Raw genomic sequence first — 25,918 nt, forward strand, 5'->3', positions numbered from 1 at the left:
ACTGTGCAGAATTAGAATAATCATTGCCCATGCAAATTAGTTACAAGAAACAATATTTGCAAATAGCAGATGAAAATTAAAGGATTATATTTGGCAAACACAACTGCTAGATCAGATTCCCCAAGGCTGGGGGAGGTACAGATCGCACCTTCCGTGCTGCCCAGTGCAGGGAATCCCTCCGAATCCCTCAGTGCAGGGAATGGCGGGCTGTTCCACTGAAGCTGATGGGCCATTCCAGGAGCCTTCTGGAGAGAGTGTGAGAAGAGTTTCCAGCTCTCACAAGAGTTGCAGACAAAGTGCCCAGAGTAAGCCTCTCCCCTGCCCTAGCTCTGCCCCTTGGCAGCAGGTGCTGCCCACCCCGTTATCGCATATTGGCTCTGCGTCAGTACGGGCACGTAGGAGCTGTTGTTGCTTTCTTTACAAGCAGATGTTTCATTGCTGGGCTCCTTGACCACGGCCCCTATATGGGCTCTGTATGTAAACAACTTCAATTCACATGAAAATCAACAACCAATTCAGAGAGAGCTGGCATAATGCATAAAACTGTTTACAAGCCCAGACATTGAGATTCAGATATTGCTTACTAAGGTGCACACGCTTATCCACACTCATATACACCCATCCTGGAAAGTATAATGCAGGAAAGGTGTTTCTAGCATTAATCTAGTCTAGGATGACAGATGTTAGAAGACATCAAGGAAAATCACAATAATAGTATTCTGTTGGGCTACAGCAGCATTAAAGATTCTAATCTGTAACTACACCTTTCACTTATAATTCAGACTTTAGCTGCTAAACAAACTAAATAATTTATCAAGTACAATATGTTCTAACTCTGCAGCTTGCAAAAACTGCAGCCATACCTTTATTTCAAAGAGTCACCAAATGGTGGAAATGTCAAGCTCTTCCTTAAAGTGCATCTTCTTCAATTCCCTTGGTAGATAGCACTGATTTTTATTTTTTTTTCCTGAAGATGTTTTATTGTTTTCCTACTTTTCATCAGGGTGGGGTTGCCATGGCAATAAAGTAGGATGTCTTGCTGGATTTCACCTTTGCTGTCTTGCTTCATATGGTTCTCTCTCCTCAGAGCAAACATGGTGGACGCAATGCACATACAGATGTCTGATTTCAGATTTCTTTCTCGAGTGTGCTTGGCAGCTGCTCTCCTGAGACAGGCAAAGCAGCACTTTGCAAGCAGCACTTCACTTTACATTCATCTTCCCACTCTCTAGTGGCCACCATCATGTCTCCCTTGCTTTGTGAGCTCTCTTTTAGGATGGACAAAGCTTTTCATGAAAGACTTGTTTCCAGTGTAAACAAAAACTTTTGCTTAAGCATTTCAATTAACCAAATGACCACATCAATTGTCCTCTCAAAGTTAGTTGAGGTAAAGTGGCAAAATATGCTGCAATAGATATAAACACCCATTACATATCCCAGCAATCTCCCCAGAGTTCCCTCTGGATTTAAAAGGCTGAGTTTAGGTTGTGATGCTATGCCGGTGAACTGACTCTCACCTTTCCCTGTGTCAGTGTTTATTGACATACCAGTCTTCCCATTTAGATTTGTCCCAGGAAGAAAAAGTTCAAAATTAAATCACTCACTGGTTTGAAGAGTTTCCATTTTATATATCTTTCCTGCATCCTTCAAAAATAGATTGTAAGTCTGTTATCGACATCTGAATTTCACAGTGGTAGCATCTCAAAAACCCAGGTGAAAAGGATGGTAAATGCAGACTTAAGTCACAGTCCTTCAGTGAACATTGCAGATCAGCTCTTCTCTCCTTGTGGAGTACCAACAGTGGAAATAGCTGAAATTTCAGGATACACTAATGAATATTGCATCCCATGCCACAAAATTATCACTAGTATCACAAGTATTTAAAACTCCATATCCAGTAGCTATATATCTCAAAAGTATTTTTAAAATACATGGCATTTTTAATATGATGGAATGTTTTTCCCTTTGGTGTTTGGATTCCTCTTTGCAATTGTACCAAAGTAAAAAAGGGATGTACTACATGAACTCCTGTGGATTAGCCATGATGCCTTTCTTCGTCACTTTCCAAAACTCGGCTTGTAATGGCCAAGCTGAGAAAATGTTTCCCAATTTCCAGGTCAAGGGTTTATACTTTGCTTTCCTTCTTTCTGCCTTACTCGCTAGAGTAGCATTAAGTTTCCCTTTGATTTTGGCAACACTGCCTTGGCAGAACATCAGTGTCATTTTAAAGTATCATTAAAATATTTGTACTTCTGACTCCATTGGTCTCTGCTTGCATGTCCCAATTTTTTTCTTGGAAAGATACTATTAGCATAATTATTATTCTAACATTATAACACCCCAGAGACATGGCCATTGTCTCCCTTTGGTTAATACCATAGGAAACTTACAATCTGGGTAGAAAACAAAAAATAACACGTGTATATCAAGATAGATAAGAAGGGTACTTTGAGGCTACACGACTGTGCGTGCTAAGCAGCAGTGATGCTAAGCAGCAGCACTGTGACAGCCTCTTACTTTTGGTGCATTATAACAAAAGAGATTGAAGAGGAACCTCCAGTAGCTGTACCTTCAGAAGCTCTTTCATAGAATGGAGTACAGCAAAGAGCATGAAGTTGCTTCTCTGAGTGTCTTATGGTTGGTGTGAGATGTTGGCTGTCAGATGAATGGATGGTAGGAATTGATTTCTTAGCAAAGTCCCTCAGAAGATTGAAAATTTTCTGTGATGTGAGAAGGTTTACTGCATGTTATTTTGCTGACCTGGAACATCTCTTTCCAACCTGGTAGTAGTGGCCTGCTAATAAGAGGCTCACTGCTGCTGCCATGATGAGGACAATCTGTGTTTTAGAAGACAGACTATTTCTACTATTTCTTGCCCAAACTAACACTTCTGTGCATGACATACCTCAGCTACAGAGATAATCATGGCTGTAGAGCAAGCTGTGCCTTGGCTGCTTCTCTCAAAGTTATTTTTCAGGACAGAAGCCACACTTCCTGCTACTTTGGACAGGACCAGGCCATCTTGTGCCTTTTAAACCAAACCTCAGCCCAGTTTATCAATGCATGTGACACAATTTCAGCTGGCACCAGTAGGCCTTTCCTCAGGCCAGTTGTGACAGTGCCTGATTTTAGTGACCAAAAAGCAGGTTCTGCACAAAAAAACCCTCCAGTGTTCATTCTGTTGCCTGAAATATGTGGCATGTGTAGGTCCCTTGTCCTGGAAAGCTGTGCTACATCTGCTGACTTTCTGCTATTTTAGGAATGCACCAAGCCCCAGGAAATATGTCAAAAGAAAAAAAATCAGAATTTTTTACATATATTTACATTGCTTAGCATTTTTATCAGGAAGATTTCAAAGCATTTTATGTGAATATTACTATTATCCCCAGATTATAGCTGGTAGGACTTGGATTATGTATAGATCAACTATTTCCTCAAATCCATGGGAGAGTTAAGTGATGAAATTAGGAATGGGATCCCCCATCTTGGCTTTCTATTCCATGTTGTAACTATCACATATTTCTATGTCATGTATGGTTCTGGTATTTACAATTTAATTCAGCTGCACTCCCTGCCATTTAATTCAGTGACAATATGTGCATTTGCAGGAGTGGGGTGGGAGGGCCTATTTTTTGGGCAGGCCGTGTGTGCTGTTTATAGTTTAAAAAGCATGTAGTGTGAAAATCTGATGGCTCTTGAAAATATCTTCCTGGACATTTTGCTGCCAAGAAAACTGATTAATTAACAAAAGTATTTTTTTGTGACAGAAACAAAAAGGCTGCCCATATGCTTTGCTTATAGTCCTAGACCATTTCTCAGGAAGAAAAATAGAACTTCAACCAGCATTGAGAATCATTAGAACTGAAAATACAGTTCATTACTTAGCATGTTTATCTTGAATAAAAACAGAATTCAGTTTTTATGTTCAACTGCATTATTAGAAAGATCTAAAGACGTGATTAACAGGTTTTTCTAGGCCCAAGGACACCTGGCTGAGTTGAGGTTCTGAAGCATGTTATGGTGTGGTATTACCTTTGACAGCATATGAGCTCTATCATAGTTGATTCAAATAATGAAAAAAAATAGATAACTGCCTCAGATTTTATTATTCTCGAGTGAAAAGTCAACTGAGGATGATTCCTAACTGCTGCTGAGAGAAAAAAAATTGCATAGGCTTCACTGCTGTAGAATCAAGCCAATGCAATGCACCAATGCAACTGCAATAAGAATGGAATACACGGAGGTGTTTGATATGTTTGCATGTGAACACATTTATGAAAAGTATTTTTTGGTAGCATTTCAAAAAGTCTTGCAGGCCAGTGAAATGTCTTAGCTTTTCCATATGTAATATTTTGGTAATAGCAATGCTAATGGAATATTGGCACATATAATAATTTCTCTGTGTTAAGGTGGTAAAGTTATTCAGAACTTTCATGTAAACAGCAGGTTTCTTTAAGAACTATCTCTATTCACTATGTTTTTACTTGGCAACAGGTGTACAAACAACTCTTGCCTCTTTAGTTCACTTACTGCTGAGATGCCCAGCAAGCCCTGTGACCACCTTCTTCCAGCTGCTACAAACAACTGTCTCTTAGGGAGGATAATTCCAGCTTCTTGCTGCTGACCTGGGCTGGATTCAAGTTACTGAAAAAGGAAAAGCCTGGCAAGGGTCATGAAACTTTGAATGCATTTATTTTTAGGACACTCAAGCAGAGGGCAAGCAGAGATGAATAACACTTGGAATAACAGAAGATCACCACTCTTCAAACAAACAGTGACTATCTGACCTATAATTGAAGACAGCTCATGGTATCTTATTTCTTGTGGGTATTGTTGTACCTACCTGCAGTCAGAGGGGCAAAAGGGTTCTGATATCAGCACAATTCATATGATGATGAGCCAGAGCTCTTACAGTTAAGAGCTGAGGTACATTTTGTCTGTTCACCTGGACGAGAACCATTGCAGTACATGTGACTGTTATTCTTCAGCTGTGTGATGTCTTTAATATTAACAATTGTCTTTATTTCTCCATGTGAGTAGTTCCCTGAAAAAGAATACAATATTAGAAATCTTGAAGAGTTGAGAAATTTTTGATATGAACATGCTTTAATTACCTTTCCAAGCAGAATTAATTAGGAAATATCTGTTGTCTTGAAAATAGTTCACATAAATTAAATAGAGTATTAGTATGTTTTTATCAAACAGTCCAGATCAGAATACTCTTGTTTTCAGAAATTGGGTGCAATGTGGCTTAAAACAGCAAGAAAAAAAAATCCTTTCTGATTAAAGAATACTGTGAAGGGCAGGTCAGCCTCTGATTTCTATGTTAATTTTAGAAACACTCTGTCTGAATGCAACAATAATACAAACCTGAAGGATTTCAATCCTGTTTAGGGTGAGACAAACCCACAATTCTTAACAACCACGCTGCTCAACATGAGAGAGAACAGGATTTTATTGCCACTTTCAGAAAGGCTAGAAGCTCTCTCTGGAAACGGGAACCAGTTAGTGTCATCACAGCAAACACCAAGAGATATCAGTGAGGGCTGTGACTTCAGCCAGACGTCTCAGAACAAAATCAGACCAGCCTTTTAGTGACAAAGATTCAGCATTAGTGCAAAAGTTTCTGGTTATAAAATAGTGAGGGGGGAAAAAAGACATGCTGTATAGGTGAAATCTCAGTAGACTGATTCAGTTTTTTCCATGAAGCATTAGCAAGGTTTTAAATAGCTGCAACCTGCATATTAAAAATGCCCATGTGTATAATACATGAACAAGGGCACCTTGGCTGAATACATTATGGAACAGAGCTGTCCTCTTTACCCCCTTCACAACCACACTTTTGCTTGCTTGCGTGAATAGTCAAGAATAGTGATGAGCACTTATCAAAAGTTAAATTAGGCAGTCAATCAATAGATTAAGACTCTATTAAAAAAAAAAACATTCCTCCACCAGTTCCTTTCTTTCTCCCACTTTCCAAAATCAGGCCATTTCTGTGCAGCTCTTTATTTAGACACAAATCCTGGAAAATGATCATGCTTTATCTACAGACTGACTGAGGCTTTTTTGTGATTCATTCACCTGCTGCTCCAGCAAAGACATAATCCCATCTTCATTTATATACCTGAGAGACAATTCAGATACAGGAAAGAATGTCTGCTACCAAAAGGAATCTGCTACATCTGCTGTGCTTGATATATGTGAAGTGTGGCTAAAATCTCTCTGCAGCTGTTTGTCTTTGTATTTAGCATGAGACAATGTAATAATGCACTTGTAGGGCAGGAGTGACTCGCGGAATATTTCAACAAGACATGTAGATTTTATGCTGTGCTATTCAGAAAAAAAAAAAAAAGGAAGAAATACTGATTTTGACTAGCCATATATTCCTGACCCATAAGCCCACTTCAAGAAACAGAGGCACAGAATTTTTTTGATTAAGTAGTTTGAATTTCTCCCCTTAAGAATTGTTTCCCTGTGTTGTAACCATTCTGTTGCAGCTCTCAGTGGAAGGACTAGCAATTCTGCTTTTTAATGATGCACTCTCTCTAATGATGAAGGGGAAAAAGAGTGTAAGTTTTCTCGTCGAGGTAGCTCTTGTCTGTGCTGCTGGTTTTTAGCTCTCAAGTGAGTGGAACAATGTATAGCTCCAAGAGATGAAGCTTCTGAATTGCTGTTATCAGTGAGAGCTTGCTGAGAAAATGAAGTGCATGCCTACACTTCTATTTCATAGTCCATGGAAATTAACACCATTTTGAGCCCTGCATGCAGGTCTTTTCAGATACCTGGAATGTATTTTTTCCATCTGACTCATATCTCTGTGAGTCATTTATGGGGCTTTCATATGCAGAGGTGTTTTTTAGGCTATTTATGATGCTTCTTTTAGTATATTTAAGTCCTCCTTTTAAACAGGGCCTCAGCACACAAGGAAAAGTTTCTTCTGGACAATAATTCACAATTATAGAAATGACAATGATGTTCAGAAGATGGAAATCCCTACCTATTTTAACTACAAACATTTTCCAAGAGCAGACTCTTTTTTTACCACATTTCATCATAAGTAAGGAAATCTGGTTTGCCCCTTCTTGTGTGACCTGGACAATGTTGACAGCCCTCAGCATTCCCGTGGCCCCAGAGCTGGAGAAGAGTGCAGGATGAAGCAGGGGCAGGGCAGACACCTCAGCCCCTTGCAGGCTGTGCAGCACTGGGTGTGGGGCTGGCAGGAGGGCAGATCCACACAGGGCACCAGCAAGCCTGGGGGACAAAACCTTGGCAACCTATACCGGGAACAAACATCAGCACTGCCAGGAAAAACAGAAGATGCAAGAGCACTAAAATGGCAAAGCTGAAAGGAAAGCTAAAACCAGCAGACAAAAGTATTGGCAAATAAAGGATTCAGGGTTTACTGTTACTTCCAGTGGAGATTTCACTGGTTTTGTGTTGTGCACCATCTTATTACACTGAGAAACTTCCTTTCTTCTCCAAGACTGTTTGCAAGTTGCTTCCCCATACTCCTTGAAACACATACTCCTTGAAAATGGCTGCCAAATTTTGAAGGTGATAAAACACAGAAATCAATTCCTGTTTAAAATAATCAGATAATAGTAGCAAAAAAAAAAAATTTCTGTCTGCCTTTTCAAACCCCTATTGAGATAAAAAGGTGTTGTGTGTGAAAAAATCAGTAACCTCCAAGACACAGCACTTTTGTGGGAAGGTTGGAATGGTCTTTTCAGGGCTTTCTCTTTATTTTGAAAATTTTTAGAGAAATAGATTTGAACAGACCAAAGAAAGGGATGAGACACCCAAAAAGAAAAGTGCGAAACAATATTTAAATGATGTGTGATTTCATTCTTGCCTGAGGGCATGCTGGATTCATCAAGAGAGTCCCGCAGGATATTTCACAGTGTGGTGTACACAGGCTGCTTCCCTGACAGGTCATTACTGCACATCATGCTGGGATCCAGTACACAGCATGCTGCTGGCTGCTGTACCTGCCTTGGTCTCAGGGTAGACCCTGCAAACATAGGTCAAGAAGTCTGTCCTTGGCATCCCAGATGTCCAAGCAGACTCACAAGATGAGTGATTGATTTCCACTACAGGACAGAGCTGTCAGGAAAAGTCATCCTCAATTCAGAAGGTTTCTAGACGGGCTCCTTGAAAAACTGAGGTGCATAACACAGTCAGCTGATTGGCTTCTTGAAGAACTCCTTTCTGACTTCATGTACAGCAGCAGCCTCTGAGTGACTGAAATAAATCCATTAATAAGCAGGAGGGAGAACAACAAGTATAGAACAATTGGAGGACTGAATGAAAAATACCTATTAGAGATGCATTAGAATGAATGAAACTGCAAGGAAAAATACTTTGTTAGTGGGTGCAGTGCAGGCACCTCTCAGCCAGCAGAAGAATTTCTTTTCTGGATCGCATGGTGTATCTCAGATGGGAAAATCTGAGCTTGGTATGAGAGTTTTATGTGTCTGTTTTGAAACAGGCTGGCTCCTCTGGTCCTGCAGGAGGTATCACTCCACTGATGACCCTGGAGAAGGAGGACATCCCCTCCCAAGCAACCTTCCCCTGACAAGAAATTATCATTTGACCTTGGCCCACCTTCTGCCCAGTCAAGTAGCAAAGCAATAACAGAGTAAAAAACCTGAGTGCTTGAAGATAGATTGGGCTGGGTTTGGTGATCCAAGACCTTTATCTAATTAAGCCTTCAGAAGTTTGCATTGCTACTGCAAACTGTTGGTGAAGAAAGGTTTTTTAGTATTAGCTGATGTTTATAATGATTTTGAGAGCAAATTACCCAAATGTTCTGCCTTATAAATAGTACAGCAGTGAAAGTTTCAGGAAAACATGGCAAATGGGAAATACAGTGTTACTTCTTTACTTCTGCCCAGCAAAATATTCAGCCTTCCAAATGCAGGCAAAATTTTGGGGTTTTTCAGGTATGCAGGTTATTAGGACTGTTTGCATTTAGATTCAGAACCTGAAAAGTTAGTTTCCTGGCAGTATTACTCCCCTCCTAAAACTAAAATACTAGTTTGTAATAATAATAGAGACATGCTCAGGGCATGGACATGCATGCAAAAAAAAAAGCTTCAGTATTCAATATCTATGCTAGATTTTAAAAATTTGACTTTTAACAAGTTAAAATAATTTTTTTTAAATCCACTGTGTTCTTCCTATAACTTTTTTGATTACTTGGACACAGAAATCACTTTTTGAAATATGGTAAGAGAAAACATCTACTTAGCATTAGAGTGGGAGGTGTATCTGTAACCTTATTGTTCTTTTTTTTAATCTGAACGAACATTTCTTATAGTGGAATAGAAAAATGTGGGAGTCAATAAATAGTGTTTCAGTGTGAGCTAGCAGAATTGAGGAGGTGGGGGTAGAAAATGGCTAAAGGCTGCTGTGTAGCTTTTTACTAATCTACAGTGTGAAATCTTCAGCTATGTACTTATCCTTTCTTCCTTTCTTTTTTCTTTCTTAGAAATAACTTCAGTCAGTTTATTGATTAGTTTTTACCCCAGATTTTTAAATTGTAAAAGTTGCTGTGACTTCTGGTTTCACCAGGTGCCTGTCACCTTGACAGCACTTGTAGGCCTGAATCAGAGCTACCCTGCATGTTTGGAAAAGTCCTTAGTTTATGAAGGGCCTGCCAGATGATTGAATGGGAACATCAGAAACCAAGGCTATCTTACTGTATTTCTTTGCAACACAAAAATGTTCATTGGTGTTTTATGTAAGGTTTAATAAGAGCTTCTTCTTTGAGCACTCATGGTTTTAAGCCAAAAATATAATAATATGACAAACAGGAGACAGGGTGTGGAGGACATGTGCTCATGGCTAATCAATGCATACTCACTCTCTGCTTGATCTGCATTACAGAATTTAATCCTGCTTCTTTGTGGATACAGATGGCTCCTTTGCACTGCAGCCAGCCTTGGTTTTTCCACAGGAAGACGGAAGACAGAAAACAGTGGATGGCCACATGGGAGTACATAAGTGATGGACTGCACAAAGCTAAATTTCTTCACTTGCTCACATGGCAGTAACATAATGGAAGTAAATAGATGAAGGACTAATAATTCAAGAAATAGATAATTTTAATAGTATACATACAAAAAGCAGCCAGTAAATGCAAATGTGCTGTCATATCATAGCAGGAAATGAGGCTTCTCTGCCTCAGCTTCTGTAAGTGCTACCTATAAGTGGAATTGGTCCACAAAGTTTCTTGGCATCCAAACATTTTTAAACCCAGTCATAGATCAGGCAACTTTTCTTACAGGAGACTATTCCTAAATAAAAAATGGTTTTTAGTCAGGACACTCCTTTATTCTCTTCTGCCTCTGTAATGCCCCATTATTTCTAATTTCTGTATTGCATTATTCTCTTAGCCCACTCTCTGGAGTTCCTCTCCCAGCACAGTCACAGCTACTGTGGCACCCTTGGTCAATGTTCAGCTGCAGTACATGATTCTTGTAGATGTTCCCATCAGTCAAATTGTTCTGTGCTTAAACATTAGCATTGCTTCTTGGGTTTTTTTTCCCTAAGCTCAATGTCTCACCATCTATCATTACCCTTCTTTTATAGCTTGTCAGCCAATTTAAAATCCATGGATAGTGCTCATTTCTAACCCAACTGAGTTTAATTTTTCAAGTATGATTTCTGAAGTATTGCATCTGCTGTCTACCAGTACTGGTACAAGATCCAAAATTGCTCAGGGTTACAAGTATGTGATGCCCCACTGTAGTCAGCATGTGCTCCAACACATATGTCTGGGATCACAATTTCACTCATTGCTGTTTATTGCTCATGTTTCTGCTGTCAGATGCTTACTTTCCTTTAAAAAACCCCAAAACCTCACTTCTGTTCTTTTCCTAGGGAATGTAATGTAGTTTACCAGATGATCATTTCCACGATTACTCTTTATTCATCTTCTAAAGTTCAGTGCCATCCAGCCATCTGGTCTTTCATTAGTTCTGCAAAAGCCCTAACCTACAAAGGAAAAAAAACCTCACATGGCTAATTCTAAGTATGTGAATCCTAACGATGCAAAGAATGCTGCTCATATTTTTTGACAGAGGCATATAGATAACTCTTGCAGAACCAGGCCATGAAATACTTTAAACATATTTCTGTGGTTAATCATATGAAGTAACGAGCATGAACACTGCAGTGTACTTCACACAGAAGTGCTCATAGGCCTGTATTAAGGTTTTCCATACATTTCTTTACTAGCTTTTTATCAATCACCTGAGCATCAGGCTTGTGACACTATGAAGAGCAGTGTAAGTATTCACCTGAAACATGTTGATGGATGTGTGCATTCAGGACATTTGGAATCAAATGCAGTGTTCGTCATTTCTTAATTAGCCACTTAGCCATTTTGCTTTCTCTCTTCCTCATTGGTGCTAGATATCCACGTAGGAGTGCAATCAGTTTAGAATCAGCATGATTTTTTTTTTTGGTCTTCTGCTTTAAATGCAGATTTTCTCACTTAAACTACTCGTCCTCACTAATATATGTGTAAAACCCCGTTTTATTTGTTTTGTATTCTGCAATGAGGATTCATTTTTTTCTGTCTAGAGAGGTGTTACTGCAAAGGAGCAGTTTTTTCATGACTGTATCTCAGAAACACCTTTCAATTTGCATTGCTTAGTTAAAAAACATCTGCCTTGCACCAATTTTTAGACTGCTATTATTTAGGTGTGAACCATGTTGTGAAAGGCAGCTTGTAACTGCTTTATATCATAAATATCCTTTAAACACCTACTCTTTGAACTTCTGACTCATCAGTCTGGCATCTGAAATTCTCTTCTGTTAATTGCAAGATACTGATCTTGCTCATTACCACTGTAACAATAACACCTTGTTAGGCAAAGATTGCTGCTTCTCCTGGCAAACTGCAATGTTTCATATTTCAGTGCTTTCTGTCACTTAGCTTATTAAATCAGTTTGCACATAGCCAGCTTTGCACATGGCTCTGCAAAATCCTGAATGTTCTTTTGTAGGCTTCTGAATTCAGAGCAGGTGATGTGGAATACACAGGATGAATATCACTTGTTACCATTAACTTGTAGATCTTACCCCAGCCCAAAAATGCATTGTTGTGAATTTTGCTGAGCAACAGAGGAGATTATGTATTTTGTCTTTTTGAGTGTGGATCAGTAAAACAAGGAGAAGCCAAGTATATTTTCCCAGAACCTGTAGTAACTCTGCAACTGAATTTCCAGAAAGCTAGTAAATGGCTTAACTGCAACACTGCTCCTTCTGAAAAGGTAAGGCCTCCAAGCCACCTTAACTGCTAGAAAATCTTAATCAGATAAGGTTGAGGCAAATTCACTTACCCTTCTCCAACTGATCTGAGTCAGCAGAGACTGTTCGGAGTTACTTCATCTGCTTTTATGTCATTTATTTGTTATGTGCATTTTCATACAAGAACAGCCTGGAACAGAAAAGAACATCCTGAAGATAACATGACCAGGAGAAACAGATAGACTGACCAAACTCTGGAGCTGGACTATACACAGATGTAAATAATCAACAAACAGCTCTTCCCCTAAAACAAAACCACAAAATATCCCCAGTAGGGTCTTTCAGATTAAAAGATTTAAATTCCCACTATATACTTATGTAATCACAGTCCATATGAGAAATTATTAATGATAATGATAAGCAAATGTTTGGTTGACATACCACTACTAAACTGTCAGCTAGAAAGTTACACAGGCAGTAAGTTCGAAATAAACACTCCAATGTGTTTCCTGGCATTCACAAGTCAGGAAAAAATGTGTTTTTAAACTTCTTGAAAGCAAGCCACTTTTTGAAAGCCTCTAGATTAAAAGCATTGTGAATTCATTTCAAGTTTAGCATAACAGTCCTGATGGACCAGGATGCTCTCTGGGATAAGCAAACATGGCATCTCCAGAAAGAAGAAATTTCAGCAGAGCCAACTCAGTTCAGGATCATTTAATGCAAAATCTCCATGCAATTTCCTTTTATTTAAACCATTATTAAGAAATATCCTTCAGCTTATCACATGTGAAGCATAAGCTTCCTTTGGTATTAACTTTGACACTTGGGGGATTATATTAATATAGGTGATAGTACCTGTTAGTGAGCATTTGATTGCCCTCAATGCAGAAGGATTTACTCTTGTTATTGATTTGTTGGCTAATATATTGGTTGGAAATCCCCTGGTATTGCTGGTAGCTGCGTATTCTAAATTTTATTGGATTTGCAGGCTATTTTCCTCTGTCTTTTAACTTATGATCACTTTATAAAAAGAAGAGCCCAAGAGTAAGCTGAAAAACAATCTGTGTTTTTATTTTGCTGAAAAGGAAAGCTGTCTTGTTTTGCTTTGTTCCTGGTTGTTGATTGCCTTTGTCTGGCTTTTGTCATGGTTACTCCTGAGACAGGCAACAAACTGAGAATACATTGCTACAGAAGCCAGCAAGAGAGGAGCCATTACCTCTAATGGGCAGGGGGTCACCTGGGCAAGCTGTGTTTCATGCAGAGGATAGAAATCAAACCCATATATCCTTCACTTGCCACGAGTGTACGGGCTGTTGCGACCTCTTTTATAGCACGACTTTCCTCCCAATCATTTCCCTCAGTCCTTTGGGCAGGGGTTGATGGAAGTCAAGGATAAGCCAGCCTGACCCTTCAGGGCAAGGTCGTGGGCATGCAGGCAGCCCCTACCCTCTGGCACAGCCCCGATGGGCAGGCCATGGCACCCAGGGCTGTGCAGGGCTCTGTCCCTCCCCTGCAGGTGGGACACAGCCAGGAGCAGCTCCTGCATCCCAGCGCTGTGCAGGGCTCTGTCCCTCCCCTGCAGGTGGGACACAGGCACAGAGAGCTCCTGCATCCCAAGGTGTGCTCTGTCCCTCCTCTGTAGGTGATGCACAGCCAGGGAGAGCTCCTGGAAGCCCGTGCTGGGGACAGCAGTGTCTGGCTTGCCCATTCCCATGCTTAGCCTTGTGTTGTGCTCCAGTAATCAATATATTCTCGGTCTTTGTTATTTGGTTCCCAGGAGAGGTAAATTGATTTATCTTTATCTTTTCTTTGTGAGGCATAATTCCTCTGTCCTTACACACTAAAGTTTCTGGGAGAATACCATACAAGTGTTGCAAATAATAAATGCAGAGTTGGGCCTCCAGGACACAAAATGTCTCCTCTTTAGCTTTCTTTAAGATTGATTCATAAAACTTGATCAGAATTAACAACAACAATGAAAAAGGGAGTTTAATTAAACCCATATTGGGAAATGTCTAAAGAAATAAAGTGTTTCATTATGTTCTCTTAATATATCCTGCAATATTCATCCAATTAAGTTGGCACTCAAGTTATTTTTAAGATCTGACATGAATAAGATAACCTAAGATATTGTATGATTGCTCCAGCTGAGACATAATAGTTGAAAGTCATTTTTTCCAATAAAAATAACAGTGAACAGTGCTATTAATTCATTGTAATGATGCTACTGGGAGAAGTGTATGACTTCCACTGCTGAATAATCAACAAAAGTAAATTAGCTTTAAGCAACAAAATGTGCATGTATGTGTATGTCTGTGAGTGTAAATGACCTTGAGAAAGAAGAATTGAGAAAAGCAGGTTAAATACAGTTTTAACCATCATAAGAATTTTTTTAATTATGTATTTTGAAATATAATTCATGTATATTCAATACTCTGCAAGGCAAAATTCATTGCAAGTCTCTTTTTACATATTATAACTAAAATTCACAGGCGTGTACTTGTACCTGAAACATTTTCAAATTTCGGCTTCATCCTGTGAAGAAATATGGTCCCCAGTGCATTTCATTTTGCTTCTAATCAAGAAATTCAGGAACAAAACATTAAATTTAATAAATCTGCAGCTTCTTACCCTTTGTCTCTCAGTCCTCACATCTCTTTCAAGTGGGTTGTATTTAAAGAGAAAGGATTTCTCAATTGTAGATATTTTTGATCAGCCTTTTCAAGCTGGTTTAAAACATTCAACTTCTTAACACAGGAAATTATTTTTAGCTGTATTTATCTGTTAATTTGAGTCCTTCCCTCCTTCCTTCCTTCCTTTTGAAGGCTACATGTTTTTCAGTTTGGAGTGCTTCACAGCTGGAAAATTAGAAATACTAGATTAAGTGTGGATTATTTAATTTAATAATCGCTCCCAACAGTTCTTTCTTCTTTGTTTGTTTTAAGATGGTTGTTTTCCTATGAAAATGTAGATGGATATATATAGAGTCAAACACTTAATGAAATATTGATTTTTATCTTGTCTCAAAAGGAAGCCATACTTCCACAGTATCTCTGCTGCAAATGTTCTATGCACAAATATATATAAACAGAGCATTTTTGAACATAACCTCAGAATGGCCTATTTTTGAACTTAACTTCAGAGTGGCCATTGTGAAATTATTATATTTGTTTGGTGTACAACTCTTACCCACAACTATTTTCAAGCAGAATTTAGTATAGCTTTTTAGCAGAAATATGTACATCAAGGGACGTGTGAATTCCATAGTATTTCTACTGCCTAAAAGTGCAACTTGAATGATAATAGATGTATGAGGCATAATTAGAAGCAAATTAGAGATGGATTAGTATGGTTATTATATCCACAATTGATTTTAAGATACTTAAATCTAACAGTACTGATGTACTTCAGCCCATCAAAATTTCAGGCAAATATTCCTGTGCCCTTGTGTTGCTTTAGAGTCAAGAATCAAGTCTCAGTGATCAGTTATAGGATTCAAGTTTCCTTTGATGATAAATCATCTGAAATAAATATTGTGATGTTCACATGTACCAGTTATATGGTATTATTGACTAAAATATATAATGACTTTCAGTAAGTATGATTCATATGATGAATATATTTGTGACTCTGCTGAATGACAATGGTTAAGTAGACAAATCATGCCTTTCATATATTAGAATTTATTAGAATGTATATCTTAGATTTTTCTTGTCTGGAATTTTCTAAAACTACAAAACTGCAATTAAGCCTGTTCCAGTGCCTGACCAACCTCTCAGGAAAGAGTTGCTTCCTATTACCCAGACTAGACTTTGCTAGACTCACATCTAATTCACAGGCTTAGTCAGTGTCTCAAGACCTTTTCCTTTGACTTGTTAAGGCTCTGGTGAGAGGAAACATTCTCCCACCCTACATGTTGTAGCTGTTGGTGTGCACAGCTGCCTTTGCTAGGCAGAAAGACAAATTCTGGATTCTATGTCTGTGAGAGGCAGGAAAGACAATCATCATTCAGTGGGGTTGGTGTCCTCCAGAGCCTCTTGCTTCATGCAGTGTGTGTGTGCCTGTGTGCACAGAGGGACTGCTGGGGCTTTCCCATCCTTATGTGTAAGTGATGTTTCTATTCAGATATTTGAAGCCTCGTCAGTGTTTGGAATTTTTCTTTAAAGCACTCTCCAGCTGAGAGGAAGTGGTACTTGGTACACTTGGGCTATGTTATTGTGCCGCTTTGCTTTTTATGGCACCTTGTGAAATAAAATGCTTGATTAAATTTTATAAAGGCTCTAAGGTTCCTGAAATGTTGGCTGAAAAAAATCCTTTATGAGATTTTATCCCAAGTCTATTGGTGTTGGCAGTTGCATAGTAACAATGAGGAGCTGCCGTGTGTTTTGGCTGCATCCCAGAAAGACCCCTGGCTGAAAAAGTGACTCAGAGACCTTTCGTGGACTACTGGTGTGATGAAAATATGTGTCAAAGTGTAAGTCAGACATCAGAGCCTTAAAGACCTACACAGGTGAAAATAAAATATTGTTGTCCCCAAATTCAAGCCACCATAAGCTTTTAATAATGGTTTGCAGCTTGGTAGATAATAGATGCAAACCCACAGGTTTGGTGGATAAGTTTTGGCACCCAAACTGATGCTGGGTATCCTAGGTTTGCCTGAATCCATAGGAACTAAGATGCAAGAACAATTCTAAATGGGAAAGCAAAAGCTTCTTTTTAAAACTGCCTCTTTAACCTGTGAGATAGCACATAGAGTAAAAAACTCATTCACAGAATTATTTTTTTTATGTGAAAAGCTGTAGAATCTTTAAAACAAGTGACCCTTCCAGCCTCATCTAATGCGGGGAGTTTTAACATAAACTGACTTTAGTGATTTGCACTTTGGCCTTGACTATTAAAATAAAAGTATACTAAAGAGAAAGCTAGAAGAAACTGTTATAAATAATAGATACTTTCATTATTATTGAGCATTTCAATTGCATTTTTGTTAGGAAAGACCTTTTATGCAGCTATGCTATGTAACTCACTTCACCTGCTGATTTTGAGTTCTAACAGAGAGTTTTGAGGACCTGAGCAGAGAAAGTCTTCCTAAGCATATAAACTATAATAGTGATCTAACATATGCCTTCAACATCTGTGCTTTGCTGCCTTATAAAATTTCTATGAGAGTTTGTTTTGATGATGTAAGCAGCATCTCCTCATGCTTTCTGTGCATGAGGAAACAAACAAATGCAGGGATATTGCACTGCCATTCCATCAATGAAATATTATAAGTATCCAGTTTTCTGTAGGAAACAGAAATCCACTCCATATCCTCTCCACTACCTATAAACCAATAGTCCCAAGCCAAGGGAAAAAAAAAATCTCTCTATAATCCTATAGATTGCCTTTTTCCATATGTGTTTCCTAACATGTTTAATAATATTAAACAAATATTATTGATGAACATTTTCTAAGATTGATTGTCATCTAGCAAAAGCTAGAAAAAACTTAGAGAGTTCATGTTTCACAGGAGACGAACAAATCAGTACTGTGATTAATGTGAATTTCTACAACTAAAACTTTCTCTAGAAGGATAGAATGTGTTCATTTTAAAGGAAGAAAAGTAAGAGGACTCCAGCATTAAATCTCTTAGATGCTTTAAACATGTTAAGTATATTTAAAGCTATTTGTCTTAGAGTAAATATGAAATGATGGAATTTTGATTCTATTAAACTGGGTAGTAAAACCATCCTAGCAGGTTCCTCTAGTTCCATAAAGTTTCCAGCTAAATCACTGAGATGGAGCTTAGAAGTGTTCATGCTCTTGAGAACCTTTCTGCTAAATGTAAGCTTTATTCTTCCGATTTAGAAATTCATCTGAATACTCATAAAAAAAGAAAAGCAGCCCCTAGAGAGCTCCGTCTGAATTGTTTTCTAGACTATGCATTTTGAAAATGTGCATTAAACTTCTGATGTTGGCATATCTTTTAGGGTTGTTCAGTGTAAGCACTGGGTGTTCAAAGAGCTGGGAAATCTGTTCACTCATTTGGCTTTTACTCTTCTGGTCAGTATTGCAATAACGTGTTGAGAAGCTAAATCTACAGCACCATATTTCCTTCTATAAAATTAGAATATTTGCTTACTGGATCACTTTTCATGCAAAAATGTTGAAATTATCATATAACTGTCTTTGGGCTTTTTAATAGATATGACAGAAATATAACAATATCTGGTATCATCAATGTGCTGCTGTTAAAGTTTTAGCAGAACACCTGTTTTACTATTTTTAATTGTCTGGGTTTTGAAAATTCATCTCTCCTATTGCTGGTTTAATAACTTTATGTGCTATCCAGAGGTTGCTGAAAAATTTATCATGTCTTCCTGCTCATTATCAATGACTCTTCCTCTTTCTAGCAGTTCTATAATAGTCTGATTCTGTGGAGGGAAAAACCCCAAACACTACTGTTACAAGTTTTTAAATACTCTGGAGTAGAAGGAGATAAGCTGGGGAGATATTCCGAATATTTCAATGACAATAAATTTCAACCAATAGTGATTTTAACAGGACATTGGAAGGAGATTGTTGAATTTGGAGCAGAATGGTGACTCCCTGCTCATGTTGAATGTAGCCAGAAAAGTACATTTGACTTGTACACAGTGTTGTCTTTCTTTTGCTAGGAAAACTTTCAAAAATACCATCCCTTTCGAAAAACAAAAAATAGATTCAATTACCAGGGGAAAGACTATGAAGTCTTGCAGGCTCATAGAAAAGATGTAAAAAACATGTACAAAGAGATCTAGAGAGGTAGATGACATTCAGCCAGGTTTTGCTAAAAAAGAAAAGAAAGATGGCCAGAAGCCATCCTTTAGCAGACAGTATTTCAGCTGTACACCACTCACTGTGAGCATTTCAGGTTCTTGTTGCTGATGGTTGCCTCCACAAACTTTCAGTGCCATAAAAGTATTGGTTTTCACCTGTTAGAGCTGTTCTGTGTAGGAAGTCACTGCAGGGTAAACATAAAGATATGATAGCACAGGGGGCTTTCCTCTGTGAATCTCCTTCATACAGCACCTGCAGGCAAAACACACAAGGTAACCAATTCCCCTTCCAGTGCCACCTCACAAGGAGCAGCTGCTGCTTGCTAAATGCCTCCTTCCATACCCTAATCTGTTTCACCTTCTGTAACTCTAGATCTGTCTTGTGGCCATAGCATTATTCTAATTTTCTGCCAGGGTCTTCTGTTGGCAAGCGTTTTCTGCCACCTCTAAAACACAAAAATAAAACCTGTGCTCCTTGCCTCTATGGCAGCACTATTGCTCTTTAATGGCAAATAAAAATGGTAGCAAAATGTTTGTTGCTGTAGTAAGGATTCTTTAACCTGAAAACATTGTGAAGGAATGATCTGGTTATATTTAAGATAGAAAAAAGAAGTGTAAAGGCTAGAAACCTTGGTGCTTTGTGCTTTATTTTATTTAATTGAGCAGTTCCTCACATCTAAAGAAGCTATCCAATAATCCCTTACATCCTTTTCTTGCACTTTTTGTATAGATGCCGGTCATTTTCAAGGACAGAATATTGGACAGGATATGTGGGGCTTGTGCTCTGGCACAACAGATCCAGTGCTCAAATTGAAGGTGACTTACAGCACAGCTGCCATCCTTTGGTCCTGGAGCCTGTTACTTGTGTCATCTTGTGATAAGGTGTGGCAAAGTGACAAGTCACCTAGATGTATTTAATTTGAAATGAAATATGTTGCCCTTTTTTTTGCTTCTGTTTATTAATTTTTTATTTTAATGGCATGTCATCTAAAAATATGTACTTGAAAATACTTCTGAACTAGGGAATGTATTAGCCTACAGGTCACTTTATTATTTATTTATGCTTTCTTCCGCACTGTCATGCTACAAAATGTACAGCAAAGAGATTCTGAGTTTTAGGAGAGGTAGGTGATGTCACAATGCAGAGTGAATAAAATAATTAGCAATATCAATTATGATTTTTGTGTGTGTGTGTCTCGTACTGCTTTGAAGATACACCTATGAATGCACAGTCTGGCCCACACTGTGTTTCCACGTTTGCACAGGAAAATACTAAAAGTTCTGCTGAATCCTTTCCCGTTCTGACCTTCCAGATCTCCACTTCTTCAGTGAACCATCTGCATCCTGACCTGTAGCAGGCTTGGCTTGTTATGGTCGATCATGTGAGGCTGTTTTTAAGGAGCAGCACCCCATACACTTGGTACCAAAAGCTGCACATTCTCAGCCATTGCACATACATCCTTCACCCCTACTTCATTCAAGCTGAGAATTTGAGTTGGAAGGTGGGTAAGAGAACTCTTTGTCTAGTCACCTATAAAGGCAGAGCCCCCTCTGCCATGGTTCACTCAAACAGGTATGAACATCAAAATACTTGGAGGTATAGGAGAAAATTCAATTTTTAATACTTGTGTGGAGAAATGTTACATTTTCTCAGGAAAACTTGAATTATAACAGAGAGGTTACACTGAGATCAATGTGAAGTTTTTTGTTTCCATAAAGAGTAGATATTGATGGCTATTGATGATAATTATGCAGCAAAATCTAGGTTATAAATCATGTGTGTCCACAATGCTTGGGTGTTCAGGCAAGCAATGTATGGAAAAGTTGAGCTCATCTGGCACTTGATATCATCTCCTTGGAAAGAATTCTATCTGCAAGAGTGAGCAGTTCAAGGTATGAGACAAGACCTACAAATAAAGCAGGGTGAGATACTTGCTGTTGTTTATTTTGAAACGAGTCTTGTGCAATGCAGTATCTCATTGTCTAATAAAGTTTTGGTTCTAAATAGTCTGGTTTAAAATATATTCTTAAGAGTTGTTATTTTGTGGAAATTCTGTAAAACTTTTCCATGAGAATTGAGCTCATATTCAGTAGAAAGAGGCATATTTAGGGCTAAGAACTGCACCCTTAAATTAATGTCGATAGCAGCTGTGTGTGAGCATCCAAGGACAGCCTTTTTTTCCTCGGGGTATGTTCTACTTTGATGTTCCAGAGTCTATAACATTTTAAAGTTAATGGAAGTTACATGCTACAGTATACATCAAGGAAAAAAGATACACCCTGCAGTTAAATATAATAACATTCCTCTTCATAGACCACTACTGGGCACTGTGTTCACATTGCTGAAAAACATGCCTTGAATTAAGCTCTGTACTAGTGATTTATGTAGTTATTTACATCTGCCACTGCAAACAGAAATAGAAATGTTGGCCTGTCATGGCAATGGGCAGACTAACAAGTTCCTACTACACCATGACAAATCATTAGTGTGGCAAATCAGCAGCTCTGCAGCTGCAACTGCCAGCTCCCAGCAGTGCTGCCTGACACAGACTAAAGCAGCAAGGGCTGACGTGCTGAGAGTGATTTCCCTCATGATTCTGGAGGCATGCGTGTGTCTAGGCCTCCTCTGGCCACTAGTGGAGAGGCAAGACTAGATTTTCTGGGTTTATATAATTATGTGTGTCCCTGGAATAGAATTTCTTTACAGTACTCCTCAATTTCTTTCAGCTGTGTGAAAGCTTGTATGTGTGTGTTTGTGCCCATGAGTTTCTCTCCCTGTGAGGACCCCTTTTGCCTGGCTGTGACACCACCCAGCTTGCATTCCCATGCTGGGAGCTCCCCACCTGTCTTTGAGCTGCTGCTGCAGAAACACTGTGCTGTGATTGTTTTGTTATAAGAGACAACAGCAATAACTACTTAATAACATAACCAGGTATTGCCTCACAAAAGGGAATATGATGTTTACCCTTGAGTATACGGTATCCTTTTATCTGTTTGTTCTGAATGACACCTTTTGCATGCAGCACATTTTATATTGATGAAGCAATGCCATGGCAGCTTCCTGCATCTGCTCTGTCTGCTGCCTGAAAGTGGCTGTAATTATTAACATGATAGCTAATCAACAAGAATAGCTGCCAGACAGTATTTAATGGCCTCAAATTTCTCTTCTCCAGAAACTGAGGACATGAAAGAAAAAACGAGTGCACAATATGTTCATTGATTGCAATATGTTCATTCTTATCTCTACAGGTTTTTTGTTGAAATCCAGTTACATTGCTCCACTGGAGTCCGAGCCAATACGAATATGAACAATATGAAACAAGAACCTGTTCTACAGTACTTCTTAAAAGGAAAATTAAAACAAACCCTGAAGATATCACTAACTTGTGATTATCTTCTTTGAAAATGTCCATCTCACACTATAGTTGCAAACAAGTGGTGTGCATTGTATCTGCTATGGATGCTCATAACACTATTGTTTCAGTTGAGTAAGCTTGATATTTTAAACAGTATTGCCATCTTGTGGTACAAGAAGTTTTATCATTTTGTTTCTTTTTGCACCTTTTTGATCTTTATTTATTGGCAAGAAGTCCTGAAATGCTGTAGCACATGCAACAGGATAAGTATTGTCCCAGGTATAAAAGATTCACAGGAAGAAAAAAAAACCCTATATCTGAATGTCATAATATATCTGAATGTTTATCAGTCCTTTAACAAAACAATTTTATCTTCTTCCACTGAAAGGAAGGGAGTAGGGTCATTGTGAGACACATAATTATAAAGTCTGCCTTATTCATTATTGCCCATTTTTGAAATTAGTTTGCTCCAGACACATGTCCTTCAGCAAGGGTCTGGACTCTTCATGTGTGCTGAGTAGCACCTGGTGTTACATCCTCCGAGTGAAAGAAAGAGGCTGTGACTTCTGCTGCAGATTAAGGGATAAGCAAGTTATTTTTCTCTCTCAAGAAAAATGTCAAGCTACTAATTTTCTGTTCAAATAACAAGTCTTGTATCAGAATTTCTTATAGTCTTGTTATCAATCTTCCGGTGACCCCAAGAAAGTATTCCCCAGCACACACTCTGAGCCAGGGCTTTTCATATGTGAAGCAAGGCCCTGAAAGTGAGCAATGGTTTCCCTCGGTCTTTGCTCTTTCACATTCATCTTGGAATTGTTCTACCTGCTATGAAATCAGTAGTTTTCGATGTTCTGGATTTAAGCTCCTGTAGAAACCTGCCAGTTACTAAACAGGTACCTTTGAAAATCTCACCTGTGTGAAACACTGCATAGTGTACATGAACTCATGAACTCCATCTTTTTCTCTCAGGACACTGAGAATTTTCTGGTTTGAAGGTAAAGTCCAGGGACACGACATTGTTAGGGAGGGAATTTATTGGCAAATAACTTTATTGGCAAATAACTTTTCTTGATAAACAAAGGATTCCTGACAAACTTTCTCCATATTCAAGTTTATCAAAGCTCTTCAGGTTGGTAAGAATTCTGTGTTAACTTTCCTGACCACTAATCAAGATAGATGGGTTGTGGAAGTAATATCTTCAGCCTGGAAAGTCCCAAAGTGAGTAGCCTGCTAATGGAAATACGCTAAACAAAAAAACAGGATCTGTACTTAAGGATGTGTTTCAAGACTGAGTTATAATACTTACTGACATCCAGGTTTTTCCTTGAGCAGTGAGCATTGCTGGAAGATCTGTGCTACATTATTCCTGTTTTTACTCCAAAGATGAATAGCCTATTCCAAAAATTCTATTCTGACTGGTAAGCAACTTTCCGTCTGTGAGAAACCAGAAAGCAAACATATGAAAATCAATTAAGATTTTAACAATCTTTTTGTCTTCTGATAGATAAAAGCAAAATAAATCATTCTTTCACTGTAGTGATACCAGAAAACATAGTGTTGTGGTGCTTCAGGTTTTAGAACACACGATGTACTAAACATCCTTTACACCTAGAACCTAAGACAAAAGATGAGAATTAAATTTATCTATGCATGAATGTTCTTCATTTGAACATCTGCCAAAATAAATCCAGTTATTTTAATTCTCCTGTTGAGCAAAGCTGACCATCTGCTCTGTCATCAGCAAAGATCTTGTTCTGAGAGCTAAATCAAAAGATCAGCTGTGTTGCATACCTTGTTCTTGCTTCACAGAAACAACATTTTAATGGTATCCATCTGTGGGAGTGATGGTGACCTGTAGCAGGCACATACTCATTGAGTCAAAGTTAGCAGCTGGAGCTGTAGAAATCAGAATGTCAGTTTAAATGTTTAGGCTCTATCAATGACTAAAAGGCAACAAATTAGGTATACTGCTTAAAAGAGTCATTCTGTATACTTATAATGCAGAATTTTCAGATACCTATAAAAGTCAATGACACAAATTAAAATATACACACATTTCTTAAGGTGATACTAAAGTTCAAACCATTGAACTTTTATCTTTATATTTTCGAGTATACCATAATGCAAAATCACTGCATAAAGTGTAATCCATACAACAAATTGAAAAAGTAGTTTTTAATATGAGAAACTGAGTTTTTTAGTGTTCTGATTTTAATATAATTTCTCAAACTACAGAAGAGCGCATTCCATTTTTTGAGGGAAAGCAAGAGGCTGATGTTAGAACCTTTACTTCAGTGCTCAGTAAGGGAAAAGTGTTAGAGAACAGGATATTATCAGATCATTTGACTTAGTTAATGGGTTTCTGTATTGCTTGCACAGCCAACACTGGCCTTGCAGAATTTTATTGTCTTAGATTTAACAATAAGAATCTGGAAGCTTTGAAGGGTTTACAGAATTCACAGAATCATTAGGGTGGAAGAGACCTTAAAAATCATCGAATCCAACCCTTGCCCTAACACCTCAACTAAGCCATGGCACTGAATGCCACATCCAGTCTTGTTTTAAACACATCCAGGGGTGGTGACTCCACCACCTCCCTGGGCAGGCCATTCCAGTACTTTATCATTCAAAGACTTGTAAAGACTCCAACAAAGTGTTAACTTTCCTACAGAGGGAAATCTCCAGAACCAAGGATCTTTGAGGCAGGCTCCCCTGGCTCAAGCTGCCTGAGGACAGCTGCTCCAGCCAGAAACTGTCGCGTGTCTGCTCCTGCAGCCCCAGCCAGCTGACCTGGGCATCCAAACCCTGCCAACACCCACAGTGTTTTGTTACACTTGCCAAAACTCGAACTTTTCTCTAATTGAGGCCGCATTGTTGATGCTTAGCACTTAGCAAAGGGCACCATTTACGCTTTGTGCTTATTTGCAGTTCAGCAGAAATCTTTTGTCTTGCATTGGAATGAAGTTGTTTCTGTGTGCTGGGTATAGTACTGTCAGCAAAAATTACATGATTTCATCATTTCCTATCAATACCAATTAGTGGTTATTTTCCAGAACAGTCCAATTTAGATGAAGCTAAGCTATTAACTGTATTAGTATTTACATTACCCTGATGATCATGATTCCGCTTCTTTAATTAGGCACATCAGTATGTCTATGTAAGAGTGCATTTCTGTAGACAGTCTTTTTAATTTTTTTTGTTACAGACTCATTAACTGACACATCACTTTGTGTTCCCAGAAACATGTAGCAATTGGGCCTTATCTTTGAATTACACATCATCTTTTTGAAATACCTTTTAATTGAAAAATCATAGGATGGCATTCAAGGAGTAAAGATGATTTGAAATTAAAAAGAAAAATCAAGTAATGCTTCTCTTTACTACACAGCTTCACAAGCAGCTGAGATTTCCCAGGCTCAGCCTGTCTCTGTCAGCCTCCTGTCACTACAGTTTAACTGCTGGGCTGGGCAAATTGGGGAAAAAGGGCCTGTGGTATTTCATATA

The 25,918-nt window shown here is 38.5% G+C and overlaps 2 long non-coding RNA genes across 2 annotated transcripts in view; one reads left to right on the plus strand and one right to left on the minus strand.

Annotated features, from left to right (window-relative positions):
• Positions 1-23,207, plus strand: part of LOC135304995 (uncharacterized) — a 657,910-nt gene extending 634,703 nt beyond the window's left edge. Inside the window, exons 45-47 of the long non-coding RNA XR_010366252.1 lie at positions 19,789-19,940; positions 20,372-20,560; positions 22,308-23,207. This is a non-coding gene — a long non-coding RNA (uncharacterized LOC135304995). The remainder of the gene's footprint in view (positions 1-19,788; positions 19,941-20,371; positions 20,561-22,307) is intronic.
• Positions 9,881-15,091, minus strand: LOC135305004 (uncharacterized). The gene is made up of 3 exons (XR_010366283.1): positions 14,890-15,091; positions 12,351-12,448; positions 9,881-10,998 (listed from the first exon to the last, which is right to left on the minus strand). It is a non-coding gene; the product is annotated as an uncharacterized LOC135305004 (long non-coding RNA).
• Positions 23,208-25,918: the final 2,711 nt, after the last annotated feature.

The sequence above is a fragment of the Passer domesticus genome, chromosome 7 (genome assembly GCF_036417665.1).
Source record: "Passer domesticus isolate bPasDom1 chromosome 7, bPasDom1.hap1, whole genome shotgun sequence".
In the NCBI taxonomy this organism is placed as follows: domain Eukaryota; kingdom Metazoa; phylum Chordata; class Aves; order Passeriformes; family Passeridae; genus Passer; species Passer domesticus.